The 22,300-nt window shown below is 34.3% G+C and overlaps 1 long non-coding RNA gene across 1 annotated transcript; it reads right to left on the reverse strand.

The window, feature by feature from the left end:
* Nucleotides 1–238: 238 nt before the first annotated feature.
* On the reverse strand, nt 239–14,257 carry LOC119644613. Its single transcript, XR_005248544.1, has 3 exons — nt 13,826–14,257; nt 1,140–1,262; nt 239–812 (listed from the first exon to the last, which is right to left on the reverse strand). It is a non-coding gene; the product is annotated as an uncharacterized LOC119644613 (long non-coding RNA).
* Nucleotides 14,258–22,300: the final 8,043 nt, after the last annotated feature.

Here is a 22,300-nt window from a genome sequence, read left to right on the forward strand (position 1 = left end):
CCATTCTCCGGCATTGAAGGCATCGTATTTTGATTTTGCTAACCTTCAATAAGTGGGAAGCTCTCGATGTTATAGCCCCTCTTTCATTCCCCGTTGTTACATATTCTAATCGTCTACCTGTCTAATTTACCGCCAGTGTTTAAAATGCCATCGATTATCTCTGCCTTCTTGACTGCTTTACCCATGTTTCTTACATCTCGTAAGCTTTCCGTGTTTTTTTTTTTTTTTTGAGATAATCTTTTCTCCCATTGTGCATGGCAATGCCTTTTGCAGCTTACTGGCTTTGCCATCTCTTTTTTTCAGCTAAAGAACTAGAAGGTCTCCAGCCTTTGTTCTGCGAATTTTGTCTACGTTAATGCCTTCTTTATCAGGCTTCATCTCTGCCTTCATTTGCTTCATGATGTCGGCGTAGGAGCTCTTCAGATTTTGACGAGCAGGTTGCTACTTGCGTCGCTGGGCATTTTGTACGTAAATTTATATCTACATCTATAACTATATATAGAGAGAAGCGTACGGATTTTATAGGTATTAAGAAAATCCTATTATAATTGTTGTTGGTATTTTATAGTTTGTACTATTGTTTGCATAAATGAACTATTTTAGCGTTGTTGCTTTGGTTGTTGATCGTGATGATGAACAAATTGGCTTTTATATTCAACAGCAAAAATTATATGCCAGAGTCATTGTATTGTGTCTGCCTTGTCTGCCATTGTTTTTCCCGGCAAATGATTACATTATATGCATATGGTATATGTAGAGATACGTTCATAGACACAAGCACCAACAAGCACTCGAAGGGAAATAATAGTAATCTGTGACAGGAAATTAAAACAACAAAAGAAAAACAATCAATAAAGAGAAAACAAAAAAAAAAAAGAAAAAAATTAGTGAACATAAGGTTTTGAAGACACATAAGATACAGGTTGTATATAAATGATTCCATTTCCCTAGGGAAACCCCTTTTCTTATGGTGGGGGCAAGGGGGGAATGCATCACATTCTGATAAACAATCGTGTTATAACCAGGTTTACAACGGAAAATATAATAAGATTGCGTTAGTAATGAGTAGTGATGAAGTACGGTTTCGAAGGCAAAAAGTGAATTAGAAAAATCTTGATTTTCGTCTCTCCTCTCCTTACCAATAAAAGTGTAGAATTGCTTTCAACAAGAACACTAACAAACAATAGTTTTGGGGCTTTTTAATTGATAAAACGCATCGATATACAAATTAGTTTTCATCACTAGTCTCTCTGCTGTTATCACTAAAAAGGAAACAAAGAAGACATTTTCTTAGTATTGATCTCATTGACGTCGTCTTATATGTATGGAGACTATTTTCTTTTGTGAAAATATTTTCATAGAATAAAAGAATTTCTATTATTTTCATTTTGCATTAATAAATTTGATTAAGATAAGACAAAAACACATCATTTACACAATCCATTTAAATCTTTTCTTTCTTTCAATTTTTTTATGAAAGAAACCAAAACGGAATGAATGAATGACTTTTCTTCGATCATATTTTTTAATAAAATTCTTTTCCAATAAGAATATAACACCCATACACAAACACACAAACACACACACGTATACATATATATATATATATATGTAATGTTTGATTTCATCTTGCGTTAGACAAATTTGTAAAAGCATCGATATGCAAAAAAAAAAAACAAGTTAAAAAATATATATATTTGAAGCAAACACTAATAATTGAATCGTCTGAAAAGTAATTGGCGTTTACAGTGTACCCACGAAGGGAAAAATAAGAATCCCGACGATTCCTTTAAGGACAGAAAGTGTTCAAGTGTTACAGTGTCGCAAAGTAATTCTACGCCCATTTTTCACATGTAAAATTATCAAAAAATATATATTAGGGCAGCGATTCCAAACGTAAATCTTAACTTAAAAATCCCAACTTATTACAGTGCATTTTTGCATTGTTGCTCCTTCCCCAAAAAATACTCTTTATGAGTGTAAGATAAGATTTAAGAAATGCTTCAATTTAATCATAGTTGTGTACACTTGGCTAATAGAGCAAAAATCTATTTGTTACTGATCTTTGTCAAAATAAAGGGCACATAGAAAGACTTGAATGAAGTTTTATGACGAGCGATCTAATCAAATCTGTTCTTAATAGCTTCTTCGATCTTAGATAAAATTAGGCAGAATCTTGAAAACTTATCAGTTGTGTGTAGAACAGAATGTGTTATCAGCGACTTCATACACTCTTGGTATTGTAATGAATTTATATACTTGCAGCTTGGAGTAAGTGCTTCAATAAAAGCGCGATTGATTATTATTTTGTGTTTTTTTTTAAAATGCTATAAAATCATCGTGATTTCCTCTTCAGGAGAAAACATTTGAGTGATAATCATATCAGATCTTAGCATGATGTTCGTAAAAACGTACTTCATTTGCAAACTGTGCATAAATAAATGAATAAATAAATAAAATAATTATTAGTTCGAATATATGAATATATATCAGAATATATGATAAGTATCAAGCTGCGATGCATATATCCACATATAAGCATATAATATGATTTTAATCACCTATTAAGTCACGAACTAAATCATCGCAAGAACATTTCGGTAAGTCAATCGAAATAACATAATTTTTACTGCAAGTCTGTCAAAGGATTTGATAAATGACGTTACAAGTACGCTCGCTCGCTGATGACGCAGCAATTCTATTTTCATTTAATGATCCCCTGAATGCTTCCTATGAATGAAAAATTCATTTTTCAACAAAATATCCCTTTGGCTAAACAAATGGTATATCAAAATAAATGCTAAAAAATCTACGCATATTACGTTAAGTAACGATCCGTGTCTTTCATAAGTTTTGAATGACAATTCAATTGCAGCACAACACAATTGTGTAAAACGTCTTGGCTTACATACTGACAAAAGATTAACATGGAAAAATCATGTTGAAGCTAAACGCCAGCAACTTGACTTAACAACTAAACGACTCGATTGGATAATTCGTTCAGAATCTCAGCTTAATCCATCAAGAAAATGATTAACGTATTTACAAGCATATCTTTCAACATATTTGCGGTTACGTCATGCCACTATGGCAACAGCCAATACAACAATAACAAGGAATATTGAAATACTCTAAATATATCAATCCAATATCCTTTGAATTATTGCTAATGGTTCGTTAGAAACTCAGCCATTTATGACGACCTAGACGTTGCAAAATGTCTTGCCAGGCTGAGCAATCATGTAAATCCCTGGACAATATCTCTTTTGCCTGAGTCCAAACTGACATACTGGATTTTCTATTTACGGATCAATTTAATTATCATTTCAATGAATTTTCCGAGTTTATATAGTTTCTTATTATACCCATCGCCGAAGGATGAGCGGAATTTTATTGCGTATGCCACGCCGATCAGGACGTTTGACAAACAACGTCAAAGTCTGAATCGATTTAAGTATGTTCGTTCTGTCCGTCTGTCCGTCTGTCCGTCTGTCCGCCTATTTAGCCTCTGCTGGAAACATTCTCTGGAAAAAGTGAAACTATCGATCTCAAATTGCACGTTGCCACCAAATCGGTCGAAAGATATGTCAACAGTAGTACGTAAACTGGACACACTTCTGTTTTTGAAAAGGCGTAAGTAAATTGGTTTCTTGTTCATCAATTATAAACTACAGCAGATAAATCTACAAAAATTGGCGAGTACAACATTCTACAAGCGCTGCTGTACTACCTGTACAAAAATGGAAAAATTGATTTGTACCCAATATATTCGCATATCAAAACTTCATTCTTTTTTCAATACATTTTTATGGCACGCAGAGGCGAGCTTCGAAGACTCCATAAAGTATATAAATTCTTGGATAGTTTGAAATTCAGAATGCACCTAAACATGTTCATCCGTTTGTCTGTCCATCTGTCCGTCTGTGCAGCTCTACACTATCAATAGTAAAGATTATCTCGTGTGCAGGAATAAAGATGTCGCCTACAAACTTCCGGAAGAATTTTAAAATGCCACACACTTTTCAAACAACTCCCACACATCTTTGTAACGATAACGATGAATACCTTTGCTTTTCATATTTTTTTGCTTATTACTCACAAACTACGACACATACACCACATCAAGTTCCAGTTTAATTCTGAAAATAGGAAAAGTTAGTCGTTTGTACGCAATACTAGAGAGCAGAAAAATTTATATCTTTCCCTTTGCTTAGGATGACGATGATGGGTATAAAAGATTTTGTCATAAAATTTTCTTGCTTTTTATTTATTTAAACATCATATCTATATTGTCATATTGGCCCACTTTTAGGGACATTAACCTTCAGTCAGTTTTCTCATCTTGATCTTGAGCTTGGTTCTCTCATCTTTACTTATTATCTTTAAAAAAAAATTACTTACAAATATATTTTGAATTTTTTTACTCAAAAACTTTCGTTTATTTTTTTAGTAATTGCAAGCATGCTTGGAGGTAACCTTCTGCCTACAGACTTAGGCCATATATATATATATATAAAATAAAGTTTTAGTATTCTATCGCAAGTTGCTAAACGTCAACAGGAAGAGGATATAGCAACGAATTGTCTGAGACATTGGCAGAGCATTGTCCTATGCTGCATAAAAATTAAAGCTTTTCAAAGAAAGCTTGTGACCAGAAATTCGACTAAGAACCATAGGAGCCGCTTATATGACTATGCAGCCATTTTGTTTTTCGTAGCTTTAATTAATTTCTTCATAGTGGATAATTATTCTGATGGTCTAATGTGCCTTTAAAGTGACCGCAAAAAAGAATATAAGGGCTCCTCGGAAAGGAAATCTTAAGAGTTTTCTGATAACTCTGACGGGGAAAGTATTATTTTGTGCTACAATGATATTCCATTTCCATTGATAAGGGACATTGTATATTTTCAATGGTCTCGGGACGAGTTCTCAAGATTAGTTAGGCTCTCTCTCTCTCTCTTCGTTCTGCTAAGTAGGTTATGCTTTGATGGCCTTTTAGTTTGCACATGGACTGATATTTAGAATTATTTCGATTTATTGCACAACTAACTGCCTCATCTTTCCAGTGTGCGATAGCCCTAAACTACATAGAGAAGAAATAGACTTCACAACTTCACAACATTCGAAGGTGTACCTGCACTGATGCACACGATATAGGCAGATTCACTGTACATCATTTGCTCCCTTACTTCCGTTACAAATGAATAAGTTCTCGTTGCGATAAGAGTTTGCGTTATAATCCAGCTTAACGCGGTACGTAATCGTTATCAAGAACCGACAACTTATTGTGAATGTCAATCTTATATCTATGCTAAATACCTATGATAGTTGTTTAAAGGCTTAGGAATGCATACGATTGCATCAATCAAACACTTGCACTTGCACATGCACTTAACAAACAACTCTGTAAAATTGTAGATACTTAATGTTCAAATGAAAGCGGAGACAGCTTTCCTATTTACTCTTGCTCGTACATACATAAAATTGTTGAGAGACAAATCCGCATTCGCATATCATTCACATTTCCATTCCGATTCGCAGCCGTATCAATCGCTATACTATCTATTTACCCAAATCATTACTTGTCTATGCATACGCTGGCGTAGCATTGTAAATGTAAACAATGTTCATATGTGTTGAATTGAAATCGTTCCGTTTCCCTTTATGTTTGCCGCATTTACTTTGAAATATTTTGCACGCTAAGACCATTAACTGGCTAAGAGATATAATATATACACATGCGCATGCAATTGTAACATACATATAAGGATAAAAATTACTCAGTACAAATATTTTATCTAATTAGTTAGTTAGTTAGATATCATATACACGCATACATACATTCCGTGATGAGATTTTCTTTGTACAGTTTTATTAGCAGTCACTTATTGTTCGCAGACTACTACTGGCTTTAGTTAACTGTATAAAAACTACTATGCAATTACACATACATTTTATTTGCATTTCTGTTAACAGTTATTATGTGCATTTATATACAAATAGCAATACATGCAAAGTTATTTTATTTGTGTAAATTTGCATTTGTTTGTGTATTATTGTGTTTTTAATATCTGCTTAACGATACAATAACAACAAAATGCTTTTAGTTATAATTTCACACAAACATATTTTTTTTCCACCTTCTTCATGTCCATACGCTATCCACGTTTATTTGTATGTGCACATGCTTCACATACCATCAGTGTAGCAAGGCTGTAGTCTTAATATTTTTCCTCTCCACGGAGAGGGGAGAGAGACGGAGTAAAAAAATTTGAAAGATAAGAAGAGAAGAACGCTAACCGGCGATTAGCTCTTTTTTAATTGATTTCGCTTTACAGTCTGAAATAATAATATTTTCTAAAAAAATTGTACCACAATTACAGCCTTCTTCAAGAAAAGTACACGATCCGCCATCGATATTTAGTTAAAATATACGCTTTTAATGGCGTGGAGATGCCACGGTTTGAATTGATTCCAACCGCTTCTATAGTACGATAAATTGAGGATAATTATCTTACCTTTATTGCGTTTAAAATGATGTTCAAGCGAGAATGCGGGCGCTATGTTTGACTCCTTCACATCTAGGCTTTTGTGATTTATATACGATAATCATAAAAAGATAGAAAAGTAGACAGACAGACGGGCAAATCATTTTTGCCAAAATAGTTGGAAAAATTTCTGAAAAGAGATATAATGGGAAGAAATTTCGACCATCTCAAGATGTTTCCGGCCGTATATAATTTATACACTTGTTTTAGTTGAGGACTCGAATCAATTTCGCTGACCTCTGAGTTAAGTTGAACGCAAATATGTTTGCAAATATGTTTTTAATATCGTGTTATCTAGGAAAATTAAATAATTGAACTCTTCGTTCCCGAGTTCTGAAGAGACTCAAAGCGAACATATTATTTCATTTTTGAAGACAATAGAAGTAAGCTTTGAAGCCTTCAAGCCGAATTAAATATTTTGATAGTTTTTGACAAAACAGTTCGAGTTGAATTTTCGTTTCAGAAAGGTGAGTCGAATAATGACAAATTGATTCATACATTCTCAGCACTCAGCATTTAATATTCTATATGATATCCTTAACGTATTATTCCATGATACGATTCGATGAAACTTTGATGTAAGCAATGTTCATGCAATGGCCTTGAAAACTCCTTACCTCTTCATAGTGAGCTTACAAATACTTTGCATAGACGTTAGTCTTAAATTAATTCATTCCGTTTGTACTTGGCATACGAAGTCAATCTATTGACGAAAATCGAATTTTCATTTTCATCTTCCTTGCCTCCCATTTGCGTACGCCCGGCCTGAATGCGCATCTACATCGTTAAATAGATCTATAGTAGAACAATGTACAGTTTTTTTTATCTTTATTATTATTATTATTATTATTATTATTATTAAATGAATAGAATGATATCTAGTTGCGTGCGTATGAGTGTCGGCGCGCGTGAAACAAATTAAACCCATTTTTATTTCACATGCAAATATGAACCGCAAAGAACGGTTATTAAAACAAAAAAAAAACAAGAAAAATCATGATAGACTATACGTGTATGAAAGCTTGAGAACAATCCAAAATTGCATGAACCCTTTGTTTAATAGGCGGTTGTAGAAAAATTTGGCCAAATTATAGTTAATCTTGGGATAGCTACCTTAGAAATTTCGCTTATATTTTCAAGGTTAAATCGAATTTTTAATTCGATGAGATGATATTTAAAGTGCGGTTTCGCTTACGTACGAAGTTGACAAGAAAAGGGAATTCTGTCCTGATCGTATCTGCTTAGTTTCGTGTTTCAATTTCAATGAATTTCAGTGTCCTTAGACAATCCGGATCGATAAATGCCTAAGAATTGCACGGCGAAGAAGAGCACATATAGCGAATCACTAAGGCACGACTATGTCAGTAACTTAGTGACGGAATAAGAAAAGTTGAAGAGTTGTCTTCGACACAAGAATATGCAATGAAATGGAAAAATTTTCAAAAATAATATGTGTGCCTGCAGAGAAGTACACAGTATTTAAGATTTCCTGTTTCCTATTCTCAACTCGCGGCCGTTTATCCTCAATATGTGTACAACTTTTGATTTTTATTATCACATTAAAAAGTTCAAGGGAGGAGTACAAAAACTTTTCACACTCTTTCAGTTTGCCTAGACAATCCTAGATTTTGAAATCAAACCCTTAAGAACTATTATTAGGTTTACTACGACTTAACGTCGTTTTTGATTGAAATGTTTTTCAGAAATTATTGCAAGCGATGTATATTGCCCAATATGTACAGTAGTACGTATTAGTTCGATTAAAAGATCGGTAACGTATGCCCTCTATCTGCGTGGTGAACTTTGAATCTTCTTTTTTTACCATAGATTTTAGTTAAGAAAATTTAAAAGCACTCTATGTGCCTAAGTATTTAAAAAAAATTTATCCTTAGTTAACAATAATACTTTTTCATTAGTTAATTGATTAATGTCCGTCCGTAATGTGGTAATGGATATAAAATTCAATGAATAACATACCATAACTATAATGTTAACGTAATACTTACTCTTCTTTTCAATTGAAAATATAATGCATGCACGGAGGTAAGGGTAATTTGCATTCTCTAATGTGTGCAATTATTAAAGCTTACTATGTAATTGTTACGTATACGTATGCGATAATTATCCGAGTTAAAGTTACTAAAAGGGAAGCATGCCTTTTAAGGTTTAATTAGCGTGCCTTTTAAATGAATACATACATACATACATACATACATATATAAATACATATATACATACATATATACATACATACATACATATATACATACATACATACATGCATAGTTTTTTAAATTAAATAATTTTTCATTCCCCCATTTTTTGCACATTAACACCTTCGCGTCCATTATCAACTAATTCGCGCGTAATTAATAATAGTTTTTACACTAAAAAGCTCATGTAACGAATTAATAGCTATTTAATAAATTATTATGTATATATATTAATATCATTTTTCTTTTATTTATTTTTTTTATATTCATTATCGATGGCGGGTGAGGTGGGGGCATGTCGCGGTATTTATTAATTTCGCCAAAACGTTTAACAAATCCATAACGCAGCCTCAGATATCCAACAAATTATATAAATATATATACGATTCGCATTAAATTCGGAATCGATTTAAGCATGTGTCCATCTGTCCGTCTGTGTAATACTATAAGCAAAAAATTCAGACTGGCACTTGAAAATTCTTACAAGCAGTTTAGCAATGAAAAAGGGGACAATTACAGCGCCACGTAAACTATGCTTTTTAAGTTTATCGCTGATAAACTCAGAAAGCAGAACAGATCAACGATAAAAACTTGTACGCATGACCTGCAAAAATGGAAAAAATCTGCCACACCCACTTTATTATTCTAGAATATGAAAGCTGCGTTCAGTTTTTTTATTGGTATTATGTTTCACCCTTTGTTAGCATAAAGATGTAAAAGTCGCATGCGATTTTCCTACTTGGCGCAATATATATTGTAGCGACAGGGCACCAGGAAAGTTTACATATTTGTCCTTTTTTGTTTTTCATAATCTGATCAATCACCGAGGAATTCGTTATAGGTGTAACTGGGTGATGCTTAGAAGTAAGTGCGCAAGTAGAGAAACAGTTGAGAAGCGACCATCGCTTCTTGGTTATGTGCTCAGTTGTCAAGTGCTTAGCACTCACTACACTCACGATCAAGGTTGACCAGCCTGAATTAAAATTTGAACTCGTGAACGTCAACTTGGTAGTCGCGGTACTTATCTTCTGCGTTAGCTCAGAATAGCAAATACATAAATTTCCCAGAAGCCTCACGATAATTTAGAGTTCTCGCCAAATCGTAGCGATCTTTGTTTCGTAGACCATTAACCAGACAGACTGTGACTACATTTAAAATAATGAAAATTTTCAATTTTGCCGCACAAACAAAGACTTTGTGTAGTGGAAATATATATCTGCTCCCCGATGCAGAACAATTAATTCCTCGATTAATTTCCAAATGGAATTTGTATTACACGCAGAAGAGAAGTGATTTGGATTCGTTGAGTGCAATCTTTTATTCCTATTAAGTTTCGACTGAATTTCCTCTTAACGTAATTAATTGAAAGAGCAAATCATTTTCTCAATATTTTTACACATCACATTAAAGAGATTTGATTATGTTGCCCGATTTTTAATTTAAGCACATTCAACTATTGTCCGCTCGATAATTGTCAAAGTCATATTATTTTGTAGATAATATTAAAATTTCAATCAAAATATATCAAACTTTTATCCCATCCCAAGTTACAATGTGTTACATATCTTGCGCATGCTTAGGCATTCGTAAAGGCCAGAAGCTATCTAGAAGTTACAAAGTCAGACAGAAGTCAGATCATATTTGTTTACGAACCGCGACGAATCTTATCGGCTTGTCGTCAATGTATAGTATAATTGATGATGATTTTGTAGTCATTTTTACTTTTCTAGTAAGTAAACTCGAAACGTAGTCTATGCATATCATTCGCATTAAGCGATGTATGTGAAATATCTCTTGTTTTTTCTTCTTCTCTTGCATTTAATAAATTTATAAGCTTTATACGAGAAACAATATTGAAGAGTCATTAAAATTAAATACTTTTACAAACACTTAAGTAAAAAGTGTGTTTTCTGCAATAGGCACGAATCTGATATACGTAAGGCAAGTATTGTGAGTATCGAGTATGTCATCAAGCCGGCAATTCTACATAATATTGCGTCGAGAAAGAAAGGCATGGCATCTTTCCCAATCGTTGCTCGTAGAATGCCATAACTTGGATGACATTCACTCAAACCAACGCAGACATGGAAAAGGTGAAATGTAATTAAAGCAGGTAACAGACGACAGATAATTAAAAGTCAAAAAATGTTGTGACGTTTGTCAGTCCATTTGACAGCAGTTTCGCGTTTCGCTTTATATTACAATATCATATCGATCAAGGTGTGATAGCGGCTTCGCTAGCGTGCGAAAATTTGCAGATGCTCGCAATGAAAATGCGAAACACTTACCCGAAACATTTACTAGAAACGAGTTTAGAAATAGTTTTCAAGCCGCATGGAAAAAGAAACGATTTAGGTTGATTGTTGGAAAATGTGAATTTGAAAAGTAATTCACTTACGAAGACAATCTGCAAAAAAGATCTTTTGCTTTGAAATGGCAAAAGTTGAGAGAGATCATACGTTTTACTCGCTGGGATTGAACGGGGATAATCATATTGATTTCATTCTCTGCAGTCAACAACTAATAGTGGGGAAGATATTCTTTGTCGAGGTAGCGCAGAACTACTCTCCATGGAACACAACATTTTTCAAAGATCTTTTCTTGGTCTTAACTTAAGAATTCAAGTCAATAGGAATTGCATCGGTTTTCATCGCATCAATGCCAGGCTACGCATACCGTACCGTTAATGATTTTGAAAAAATTGAGAAAGCTTTTGATGTATTAAGTCTCTGTCTCTGACACGTTTGACTCTACCACTGGTTTGACTCTCTGCAAAACTCTCTCAATGGTGTAAAGTTGACTTCAAAAGAGACCTGTGACAATGGCTTGGTTCAGAGTTTTACTCAGATATCTCAATATTTCCAGACAACATTTTTTTTTTTTTTTTTTATATATTTAACAAGAACCTTTTTGGGTTTTCGTTAAAAAAATTTTACTAAATTTATTACTGAATGCTATAGATTTCCCTTATATTTACCATAGGATTTATCCCAAGTTTCTGGTGTTAGGATTGTAAACACAAGATGACAAAGGACCAATAGTAACGGGTGACTATTCGTTTGTAGGCATATATACGAAGATATGAATGTACACATACATTTATATGTAAATGCTTATGGTGCTTCGGTCTTGTGTGCTTAACTGATATTTACATCACTGGATATATTTGATTAATTTTTTGAATGCGGCTTAAACGATCTCTTTTTCTTTTCCATTCTATCGTTCTTTCATTTCCATGTAATATAAAAAAGCGTAAGAGCCCATATGAGTAGCCGAATAGGCGAAGAATTGTAACTAATAACTCAATGGTTGCGGGTTTCGCAGAGATCGCAAATTCAGCGAAACAGTCGTAGGCGAGCATGTGATCTACGTTATCCGGCAACGTTTTTATTCATACTTTGTAAATTGACATAAAAACATAAAAGTATAAGTTTGCTTCGATTCTTAGCGTTTGCGGGCGTATAAGAATTGATTTATGGCTGTCAACGTATAATTTCGATATTAATTTTTACGTTCGGATTTGTGCTTGTCAAGATCGAGTCGTCTATCGGGTCGACACATTAGTGTGGCGAGTGTGCAGCTGTTAATCCCATGTATGATTTTTTCCGCGAACATAAATTTGTTCGAAGATAAAATTGGTATCGAAGAGCATAGTCAAAGTCAACAGCCATAAGCCGGCCCCAGTTTTATAAGATCCGCTTGATTACTCTTCAAAATATTTATAGATAAAATAAAAAAAAAAATATTGACCAGATTACGCCTCATAGAAAGGTAGCTTAGGACCCTAGACGTAGTCATCTCTAATAATTGCAATAAGTACTGAGTTTCAATTATCTGTTTCTTAAGAAATGTTTCTGATACAACGATGCAAATGTTCGCGAATGCTTATGTGTCTGTCTCTCGCGTTGACTATAACTTACTAATAAAGCGAAATATTTTTTATTTAAAACTATCCGGAAATTTTCAAAAAATTCAATTAATGACAAAAAATTACTAGTTTTCCGTTTGCAAAAATTTCTTATTTCCTGTCGAATGAATTGCAGCGAAAATGCAAATACTTTTTAATTTAACATTTCGTAAAAAAACGGCGTACCGGCAAAGAAGAAGAAGAAGAAGAAAAAAAATGTATATAAATAATAATATTTTAATGTCTTGGTATCGCTTTGGTAGATAGATATGTAAATAGTAAGACTAAATAAGTTTTATAAAGTTAGCTAAACTTTTGCGGTACGCTTTCTACATCGCCTTCACTCATATCTGCTGGTACACGATTTCAGTGTGTTCAGTTTGTCAGTCAATCCGATCCTTATATAAGAGATGCATTTTATAAATTTTACAAATGTCATTGCCATCTCTAACCGGCTGATCGACGTCTCGAGCATAAGTTAAAGTTTGATATATCTATTGTGTGCAGTCTTTATGAATTTTCACCGAACAGATATATATATATATAGTATAATAATATTCGGTTCGGTTACGGGTAAACAAACAAAACTTGAAACCGCACAACAAACCTGGGACTTTTCCTTTGCTTATTTGATTATTATTATTATTACGGGGAAAAGAAAGACACTTCGCACAAATTTCGTTCACGTAAATCGAAATGAAAAATTTCGTTTAAATGGAAGATTTCGTTTTAAAAATCTTTACCGGCGTCTCTTTTCCTAATTAAAATAAAACGGTATATAACTTTCGGTGCTGAGTAAACAAGATTCGCTGTAAGTCAAAACTTGTCGTCTTTAAAACTTATTTTCTTGCTTTGTTTTTACTATTTTTCTTTCCTTCTTTTCTTCATCTTTACCTTCATTTGTGTGGCTTAATATGCTGGTTGAATTATTTATTATGCAGGCGCACATACGCGCATACATTTATAACTGGGAGTTGAGACGTACCTTGTACACAACTTTTGATGAATTATCTTTTGATGTGTAACGAAAGTAACAAAGACTTGTGTGCAAAGTTCTCAATGCTTTTACAAAAGTCAAAAAAAAAAAAAAAGAAAAGAAAAGAAAAGAAAACCAAATAGTGACAAAGATTATATATTTGGATTTCCTCGATACTCACCGTATCTGTCATAATATTTCCGTCTTGGAATTATGCGTCGAAAGGTCCATAATATATATATTTATATGCTTTATATATATATGCTTTTGATCAAAACTGATAGCAAAAGCACTTTAGACATTTCTTTCCGTCTGTCTTTCATCCCATGGATGGAAAGCATAATCACGACCTCAAGATTTTTTTGTAACAATTTTTTTGTCTCCTAACTGACGCGAGTTTACATTTTATGTTCGAAATCGATACAAAGGCTCGTGCACAGTTGCACAAACAATCTGAGCATTTTACCGTTTTAACTTAAACTATGGCCTCGAAATTACAGAATATTCTGTATGTAGTTTCAGTGTTGGCCGTCAGTCTGTCATTTTATACCCATCAAGAACGTTTGCAACGCCCAGAATTTGTGGCAAGGGTTTAACGTGGGTTCCTGCCTGAAAGGCTTAACCCCACGGTGGCCCAAGCCACTTTTTAAGCGTACTACGCCCCCTGGCGAGTTAGACAATCCCCACAGAGTAGGGGCCTAAACAGCACCAGAGTCCAGAACGGTTTATTGTGTATGGAACAATAAACCCCACTCTGGGTCAATGGCGAGGCCTAGCTGCACTCAATTGTTCCATTTTAGCTAGGAACTCGCCAACCACAACCACCACGAGTATTCCTCGAAGGGCTGCACCCAAGCAGTCAGGACTCACAAATTGATCAACGATATGCGTTCAAAAAGGGTAAAAATTGCGCTCGCTTCCGCCATAATGCTTCCACGGCGCCGTTGATCAATTACCACCATTACCCGCAGGCATCCGTGACATGTGTTCAAAAGTAAAAATAGGTAAAAGGGGAAAAACCTTTCCGTCATATACCTTTTTTCATTTTTGCATGTATTAAATCAATTTGCCACATATCTTCTACTAATCGGCCAAAGGGAAAGCCGTCCGTCAATTCCTCTTTGCATTAATAGTATAATTAATTTATTCATTACGACTTAAGGACAAAGTCCATCATACACCCGCAGGCATACGTGGCTTTGTGAGGCGAGCCTCCTGACCCCCGTGGCTCCCAGTTTATTTTACAAAGCCTTAGGCACACTTTGGGCGGATGTTAAAAACAACCGCACTTGCTTCGGATTCTCCATACTCTCCTGGTTACCAACACCAGTGAACTACTTTTCTTCAAGATATATAGGTCTCAGGTATTGCACTGACATGGCAGAATCTACCATGCACTCGCTAGATTACTACCTTCAACGTACTTAAACCCATTCAGATATTTCCTAGGTAGTAACCAGCTATAGAGTGAAGAGCTCATCTTCCAGCCAACCCTTCCACCATCTCTCAGAAACTCGTCGCCGCGTTAGCAGCCCAAAACCTTAAACTCTTCTTAGCCGGCCGAAGCCGTTGCCCGGGGATCACCACTGGGAGGTGAGAGTTTCGGCACATCTATGCTACCCATCAAAGCGTAGTTCATCTCCCCTTTGCAACGCCCAGAAGGAAGCTTCAGGGAAATCCTAAGGTCTACATATTCTTGATCAGCATCAAATTCTGATTTTACCTAATCAAGTCCATCTGTCCGCCTCTCCGTAAGTCCTTCTATCCACTGTTGGCCACTATTGTAAACCTTTTCATGGCCATGGAATAACTAAGCTAGCGCCTTAAATTTTGACAGAAATTATGAAAGTTCTTGCACGCAGATGGGTATTGCAAATGAGCCAAATTGGTTGAAGTGAGCACAGTCCAGTTAGCGAGACTAAATAAATCGCTTACAAGTGTGCAAAAGGATTGGAAAGTGAACTGAAGTATACAAAGGACGCGCCTACAAGGACCATACATCTATGAAACTAGAATTGTGAGTACCTTCGCTTTCCGTTATTACTCATAACGTCCGGAACACCCACTATAGAAACTTCGACTTTTATTCGAAAAATAGGAAAAATCATACGCGCTCACCCAATATTATAAGGTATAAAAATTTTATTCTCTCCCGTATTTTTACGATCAAGGTGTTGGTTATAAAAGATTCGGTCACGGCCGAATATAATTTTCTTACTTGTTTTGAATTTAAACAATCGCTTACAAAGAGTTGCCAAGCGCTAAGTATGACACGATGCGCGATTCAAATATTGAATGGTTGGGTGTTCGCCCTGTTTTGTGATCAAAAACCGTGATGTAATGTTTATTTTGCGAGCTGATATAAACTTGTAGCATCCGTGAACATCTTAAGATCCCGTTATGGATCGTAAAAAGAATCAAATTTTAATACGAACAAAGTAAAAACTAGTTCTCGCTTCATGTTGTGAACTTATGTTCCCTTCAGCGTTAATAAAAACCAGTCAAATTGACCGATGCCGTAAATTTTGTATTAAGGGATTTTTGTTTTTTTTTTGGCAAAATTTAATTTTTTTATTACTGAGACGTAAATAAGTTTTTGCTGTGTTCCGACAGAGACCAGTTGTGAAAAAAAAGAGAGTGTAACCTTTTCTTTCGCATTTATCCCCTTTAAGCTCTACGCAGTATAAGTTTTTCCGAAAAGTGTACGGAACACACATATGGTGATCTTTAAGCAGATCGATTTCTGCACTAAGAAAAATGCCGTTCATGGGATATATGAGTTTTCCTACTTAGTTAGAAGGGTAATGCTACTGAATCGTTACAATTGATGAACGATTGATGCATTATAATATCCATAGGCGAAGTAATCATGACGCACCCGACGCAAGTAACCAATATCGGCGATTAAGTTCAATATGCGTGACGGCTTTATGTGAGGAGGAGGATCATGTTAACTGTGTCTGTGCCAAGAGAATGAAATGATTACCATTAAACACTGCTGATAACAATTGATGCAATTGGGACGAGAAACGGACGCAATATGCTATTGACAGTATAAAGAAATGTATTGGAAAACTCGCTTGAGGAACATAAGCAGCACCAACAAGCTGCTGCAACAAGTTGCTGCTTCTACTTAACATTCGTTTCAATCGGGAACTTACTGTCTGTTCGAATTGGGCCTTTCTTTTCACGGAAAAAGTTATAATCTGCCTTGGCGATACACAATAGTTTGAATAAAATATTTTGTCCTCATTTTTTTCCGTCAATTTTTTACAAAAAAACAGCAGACCCTTATTTACACTATCTATATTAAAGAACGATACCAAGCACTGCCCACCGTTGGCCATTACTTCTGCTATCTTTTAGGTTGAACATGAAAAACATACGAATAGGACAAATTATCCTTTGACGCTGTTCGCAAGCGAGCCCATATTTTGGATAAATGTGTTAGAGTTATGGTTCAATCATAAATCATAGTTTTTCGAAATGTTAGAAAAAAGTTGCACTTGTATAAAGTAAGATTTTAGCTTATGCACACTACTCGGATGTTAATGGTAAATTCGTTTCATCACTATATCTAATCGGTGTGAAGAAAATCAAGACAAAAAAAAAAAAAAATTTGCAAGAAATCGTCTTAGTCGTACTACGGCAATCATACCGGTGGATTCGTAAGAGATCCACTTTTTCACTTTGCAATTGGCGATAGAGTCTTATGACACTTACGCTTTTAGGTGCTGTGTGGACGAAAATCTTTATGCTTCTTTGCAGTAACTAGCTCTTGGACGTGTTGAACTTAATATCAATAAAAAATATATGTAGCTTTATTACGGCGACTGAACTAGTCATTCGAACATACTCCTCAAAACAAAAATAATCCATTACCCATACTTATTAGTACTCAACCAAGTTGCAGTCTTAGAATTTACCTCTTTCCCGCCCATTTATATTGCTGTCTTAAGCTTTGAGATTAATAATACATTTAGTTCCGACACGAACTATCTATCTACAGAAGTTAAGAAGTATATGTAACAAATTGTGACGCTTCTCCGTCTACAGTTATCCCTTTGTGAAACCAGTATTATGTGTAAGGGCAGATAGTAGGCTACGATATAAAACATAAATTGCGAAACTAACGAAACATTTAAGTCTCCTGTTATTTGCATGCATGTGTAATGGCTGCTGGATAATTCGGACCGTTGCTATAAGAACAATAAATCTAATGTACTAGTGCGTGGTTGGTGTGCGTTTGTATGCTTTGGTACTTAATAAGAAAAATTTATATTAAAAAATTGTTTTGAAAGTTGAAAGCTTGAACGCTTTTACTTATCAAATCCCTTGTGATATTTTAAAGGTCGTATATAGTTTACAGTCTTGGTGAAAAGTTTGGAGAACGCATACATATAAGCGGCACGAAAACTTTATGCAATCTGTTCATGGTGCGATGTTTATTGAAGGAAAACCAATTTTCTTTCCTTTCCTTTTATTTATTTTTTTTTTTTTTTTGATTTTCTTCTCTTGCAAATTATGTCAATATGCTGCCATTAATCATAACATGTGTCAAATTTCTTGAATATAACTACAAATCGAAACTAATTTTATCTAAATTGGAAAATTCTGAAGAGCATGCATTGTTTTTTTCGGTATATTTTGATTGGCTCTTTTTGATTCATAAACTCATATGTGCTTAGGATTGATTTCTTTGTTTGTTTTTTTTTTTTTTTTTTTTTGCTGGATGCTCCTTGAAGGCAATACTTACGTATTCAAAGCAAGGTTTTTTTTTTATTTTTTTATTTTAATTTTTTTTATTTCACTTATCATTAGCATTATCATTACTGAAATCATGAATGCGATAACGCAATGATTTCGTGACAATAACAGCAAATAGTAACGAGCAAGCAAGAACAACAAAAATAATAGGAAAACATTTACAAAATGATGATGAATTCTGTCGAAATCAATCAATCATAGTGAAAACGGCATTAGTCAAACATGAAGAGACAATCTCTTCTCTGGCACTTGAGTATCTAACTGTTAAAGCAAATCAGCAACGAAAACCAACAATTACAGTTAACGTTCAAGTAATGAGGAGGACTCAGTGATTTTCTACAACATTCATGATAAATTGTGTGTGCCGAAGGAGACCTAATGAGTTTCTGTCTACGAAATCAACGCATAATATAAGCATATGAGAACTAGCAAACCGAATACATTTGCACGGGAAACGTGTTCTTCCAGAATTTCCTGCTGAAAAGGAAATTTTAAACATAAAATAATATTTGCAATTTTACATATACATATACATATATGCATATGTATCCGCTTACTTACTGGGCAAATGTGCTAAGCACAACATCAGGAAAGCAAGTAAATTCCTTTGATGTTTAATGCCTAGAATGCTTTCAAACATTTGTAAAATAATATAATTTTAATAGATTTCGAATCTAAAATACACGCTCCTGACAACTGCTATCTGAGCTGATGCCTTTTTTTTGAAAGGCCTAAGGTATTTAAAGCCTAAGTGATATGCTTTGCACTACACTTTGCCTCATATTTTTCCATATTTAGTTTTATTCTGCATTTAGTAATTCGAAAAATTTCATCATTTTTTACCTTTTCTCTCTCTCTCTCTCTCTCTCTCTCTCTTTCTCTATCTCTGTTTAACTGTCCGTTAATGCCGATATCAATCAGTTGCGTGTAGTGAAGGTAACCTTTCTACCTTCTTTACAATCCTTTTTTTTTTTTTTTGTTTTCTTATATATATATTATCGTTTCTTTTTTTTTTGTTTTTGTTCTCTTTTATGAGAATCTCGTGCATATGTTAATCGAGACATCAATTTGGTAAATTTTTCATTTTACAGATTCAGCATAGGGGAATCAACGTCTTTAGGGAAGAAATATTGGTTTTTAATGTTAAAATATAGAAAATATAGATTGATGACTACTCGTTTTTGCTGGGACACGTCTATACGTTCGACTGTTTTGATTTGAGCACCACACACTTCTGCATCGAGTTCTTCTTCAAAATGAGTGCAGTTTGTTTACATTAACGCTCACAATGTAGAAGAAACTCAAATAACTTCCGAAAAAGCCCGCAATTTTTTCATATTTTCGTTTATAAATTTCGATCGCGTGAATATATTTCTAAAAACCTGCTGTCCAAATATTTACCAGAACCATCTGCATCTTATATGCAAATATTGTCCCGATCAGAAGTGATTACAAAATTTTCGAATTTGTTTTCGATTTATTCCGACGCATATTGGATCGGATTTTATTCTTAATTTCGGATGTGAACCTAATATGCGTGTAAATCAAAGCTTTTCGAAAATTTCTTTCTTTCTTGCATCGAAAGTTATAGACGCAAATGTAAGCAACGTGTCGGTATTTCTCGACGTTCTTCTTTAACTATCTTCTGCATTGTGAGCGTATCTGCCAACGTATCACGCCCATTTTTATAATTTGCATCTTGACTAGACCGAGAAATATTCATGTCAAATTTCAGATATCTATCTTCATTCTTGCGATCGTGACAATTCCCAAAATTGACAGCTCTTCGTAACTTTCGTATTAATTTTCTCCAACCTATTGGAAAGCATCAAATCAAATGCTTTCGTTTTTGGACTTGAAAAATAAAGTACAAGTACATTTGAAATGATTAATTGAGGATGACAAGACAAAACTCGTAATTACCCCCGGGGTGGTATAATTTTGTTGAAAAATTTTTAAATGTCGAACATATATTAGGATAGAAGAATAATGAGCAAAAAACCCAAATCCCTTGGAAGATGGAGGTGTTTATAGATTGCACTGCGCACTGGGAGTGTTCCTTTACCGATTTGAACCATTTAAAATATGAACCTGTCTGCAAGAGCTCTCAACATTTTTGCCCGCGCAATTTTGAAGACGCGATAGCTTAATTTTTACGGCCAAGAGACCATTGCATAGAGATAGACAAAAATGGAAAAATGGGTATAATTGAATTGGTTAAGGAGTTGATGCTAACAACCCTTTATGGAAAATTTGTCGCCTCCTTCCAGCTGCTGCAAGCATCCATAGCTCTCTTGTCATACTCGATGCTGATGATGCTGGGGATTATGAAAAAGATGGCATTGTTTAGAGACATTTAGCAATGACGTATCTAAACGCGATGAATGCAAAACCCCATCGCCATGACAATGAAATGCTTTGTAAATATAAACGTGAGCATCTTTCTCTTGCATTAATTTGCTTTAATGTGATCTAATTCGGAAAAAAGTGAAATATATTCTCTGCTATTTGACAAGATGCACAAAGTGCTTAACCGAAAGTTTGTGATTAATTATAAACTTGAATTTGTAAATTGCATACATAAAGCGAGTGTATGCCTGAAGGTATTACACGAACACTAGGTTGCGGTAATTTCCGTTATGCCATGCTAGGCGTTAATCTATTTACGTCAGATGTGTACAGAAAATTGACTATTAATACCTGTACGGATGCGTGTCTCGTAATTATAATTAACCCTAACTAAACGGGATTTAAGTGAAACAAGAAAAGTTGTTATTAAAAATCAGTGCCGAAGGGGAAATTTGGTTTTGTGCATTTACGATAACAAAAATAAAATTAAATTTTGCATGTGCGTCGAACGATAAATTAGAACAAAAAAATAAAATAAAATTCGTTGAATTTTGATGAGATATTTTTAATTTTTCAAAAAGCGGTAATCCGAAGATGTAAAGAACAGAGAGATTTAACGATGAATTCCGTACTTTAGATTTTTCCCTTCGCCCATCTAAAAAGTGCAAAAGAGTGTAATGCGTATTGCAGAGACTAACTTAAGCAGCGACTGAGAGGAAAAGTTCGGGTCGGTTCAGTACTCAAATCAAAGCATAAGAAATTAAATAAGGAAATCTTTTTTTTTTTTTTTCTTTATTTTTTTTCCTTCTTTTCGTTAAACGACGTTACGTTTATGCTGGGATTGTGCCGTGCGAGAGAATCCATCATCGGCATCTTTAAATTGCATATGTATTGTCTACACGTACAATCAGTCACAATTTGCTTGTTGTCTCCGTAAACACATTTACATTGCTATCACGTTAGACAGTGATTGCATAATTATCATAGTTTGTTGTCGCATCTTTCTTCTGTCATTGCTTTTGTGATAATGTTTGTTGGCTGTTGATGTTTTGACATAAGCTTGACATTTATTTGTTTGTTTTATTTATAATAAGCAGAGAAACGATGCCCTTGGCTATACATAGACAAACTCGTTTCACCAGAAATCAGTTTATTTGTCAGGAAATTGAAAACTGAATAAAATAGACAATGAATTTATAATCATTTCAAGTGAAATTGTCTTCGCATGCCCTTAAACGTATTTTACTCTTCAACTAATTCATTTTACTTGAGTTTAATTCATTTCTCTTTCCTATTATTTTTACTTCTGCATATATATACATGAAGTTCGAGCGAATTCCCATCCAAATCGTTATTACATATTCTTCCCATAAGTTGCGCGGTAAACTGGCAGACAACGTACATCTATAGACAGCTTATAACCATATTGCAGCGCAATTAACATAATTAAATAAATTACTTTAGAAAATCAATAAAAATAAATACGTTTTCAATTTCAATTTTCTTTGTTTGCACGCTACACAAACTCGAATAATATAAA

The sequence above is a fragment of the Glossina fuscipes genome, unplaced genomic scaffold (genome assembly GCF_014805625.2).
Source record: "Glossina fuscipes isolate IAEA_lab_2018 unplaced genomic scaffold, Yale_Gfus_2 0, whole genome shotgun sequence".
Taxonomy (NCBI): Eukaryota; Metazoa; Arthropoda; class Insecta; order Diptera; family Glossinidae; genus Glossina; species Glossina fuscipes.